This window comes from Cynara cardunculus (genome assembly GCF_001531365.2).
Source record: "Cynara cardunculus var. scolymus isolate 2C chromosome LG 11, CcrdV1, whole genome shotgun sequence".
NCBI lineage: Eukaryota > Viridiplantae > Streptophyta > Magnoliopsida > Asterales > Asteraceae > Cynara > Cynara cardunculus.
The window spans coordinates 15302032-15304944 of NC_037538.1; positions in this window are offsets into that span (position 1 = coordinate 15302032).

Genomic DNA, 2913 nt, shown 5'->3' on the forward strand with positions numbered 1-2913 from the left:
TAAAATATGTTATATAGAACAACTTTAAAAGGCTAAAAGAATGTACCAAGTACTTTTTGAGTCTTATAAAGTGATCCAACTTCATTGATAAAACTTATTAGGTCGCCTAACTTCGTCTTAACATATTATTGTAGCATAATTCTATAAAATGAACAGTTGTTAGTATTTAAACATAAATTCTCATTAAATACTCTATTATGACATTCAATAATAGTCAAACGTTTTAAAAATTCCATTGTAGTGGCAGTATGAGTAAAGTACCTTGGGGTGGGGTAACATTTGAGACGAGAACGATAACCATCGATCGTTTCATTTATATTTAACGTTTTTGAATACAATGACAATGGAGCARGCCTTGAAGTTAGCAGTTTGTAAAGTATAGTTGGTCATCCTTTTATGTTATTCGCAAGAATACCCTTGAATAAATTGGGAATATATCACATATGAAACCAAAAGTCAAAAGCAATTAAGATACTAATTTACTTTTGAGAAAATTACGTATTTGGTCCCTATGGTTTACCCTTTTTACCTATAGTGAATACAAATATGAGACTCATGTTTTATATTTTCTCGCTGTTTTAAGTCTTTCCTTCTAACTCTATTAAAAACTTTTGTTACGATGAAGGGTAGTTTGGTCTATTTAGGTTCATTTGTTATAACTCTATTGTATTTTTATAATGTATTATATATATATATATATATATATGTATGCATGAACATATATATATATATATATATATATAGACTTGGGATCATATGAGACCAAAGTTTTTTCGTGAGACCCGTAAGAACAATTCTCAACCCTTGGATTAGATCTACAATCTCAACATTCTTAATCACAAAATTGCCAATTGCCACCGTGCAACTTTAGACCGTTAGATCATTAGTTTATAAAGTTGATCAATGAACATAAACTGGTCTCACAGGTCTCACGAAAAACCCTTGGTCTCACGTGAACCCAACCCTATATATATATATATATATATATATGACACACATAATACTCAAAGGTCTTCCCTATCGCCTCCCCACTATACCAGTAATATTACCATCTTTTCTAGTGAGCAACACAAAGCTTCTTGTTGTCTCCCTTMTTACACTAGCAACACATCTCCATCTCCCTCTCCACATGCCAGCCCATCTCCTCCTTATCTCCATTTTTGTTCATCTTTGCCTCACATTGTGAAACCCAACAAAAATCGAGCAAATACCCACAGGGCTATAAAATCGAGCAAAAATCACATGCATGTAAAAATCGAGCAAATAATCCAGCAAAACCTGGATTCGGCTTCCATCGAGCAAATAACCATCTATTTTCATTTTCATTTTTCGATCTAATGCTAAAAAAAATCCATCGATGACGTATTCAAAACCTAGAATCCTGATCTTCGAATCTCAAATACGACTTTCCATCAAATCCCCAAATTAAAAGCCCAAAGTCAAAATCTATCCAAGCTTTTGAGATGCAGAAGAAAAATAACATAGATTGTGTTTGGTGCTGGTGGAGATTGGAGATGAAAAGATTGGTTCCCATGATGTATGTGCCAATGGTGGACGTGGAGGTGAACGGGGAGAAGAAACCGTTGATGTTGAATCTTTGTAAGTGATGGTAGGGTTGACGGAGGAAATCACAGACAGTGGTGGGTGTCTTCGGGAAATTGTAGACAGTGGTGGGTGTATATATGTGTGTATGTAGATGTCACTACAAACAAATCAGGTTTATAGAACATTTTTAGACGTCATAACAATTTATTTAAGACACTTGTAATAAAAAGTTGTTACATTCGCAATTTTATAGAACACTGTTTGGAAAAGTGTTATATAAAAACAAGTGTCCTATGAAAATATGGATTTACAGGATTCTCAAAAGTGTCATATAAAATTGTTAATGCGACGCTTCACATTAAAAATGTCGTAAAAACTTGTTAAAAAGCCAAAAAAATATCATATAAACTTATTACAACACCTTGACGCTTTATATTTTGATCCCATAAATTAAGTCTTGTATAACAATCTATTAGGAAGCTTAAAATTGATGGTGTCCTAAAAAACCCAATTTTATTAACGTGTGTGTATATATATAACAAAGACAAAATATAATTAAGGATAAAAAGGCTAAAATACACCCTTATTTAATTGGGTTAACGGTTTCTTTTTTGATTTTGTTAGTGGCAAGGACTTAGAACATGAGAAAATGCAAATCATGAGTCCCAGGGCATGTGAAAATGTAAACGATGAGTTCCATATTTGTATTTAATAATCTTTATTCTGTAGAATTAAATTAGTTTTTATCTAACTTTGGACAACTTTTCGACAATACGACGGATTCCATCTAAAATCCGTCTAAGACGGAAAGTGATTATCTTTTAAAATATATTATCTTAGACATTATTAATGATTTAAATATATAGTGATGGATAAAATTTTGAATATTTTCAATGGAATTCTTTGACAGATTTTCGACGGATTTCAAAAAAAATTAATTAATAATTATTTGAATATATTTTGATGGATTTTCGTTGGACTTCAACGAATTTTCGATGGCCTGCATTATTTGCGTCGAATCTAATGTTTACCCATGGTCCGTCGATAATCCTTCAAAGATTTTTGATTGGAAATAGACAGCTTTCTGGAAATCGATAATCGGTCACAAACTATCGAAAATTTGGGAGAGAAAATAATCTAAAATCTGTCGAAATTTTCGAYGACATTTTCCATCGAAAAACTCCGGCCAAAGTAGTCTAGTAGTATAAATCTAACTAAGTGGAAAAAATAATTGTGGCTAAAATTTCTCAAATGCCTCGTTAATTAAACTTTAATGCCTCAAACATTCAAGATCCTAACCCAACTATAGTCGTCTTATTTTTCTATTTTATATGAGATAATGTTAATGATTCGATAAATCACGATTTT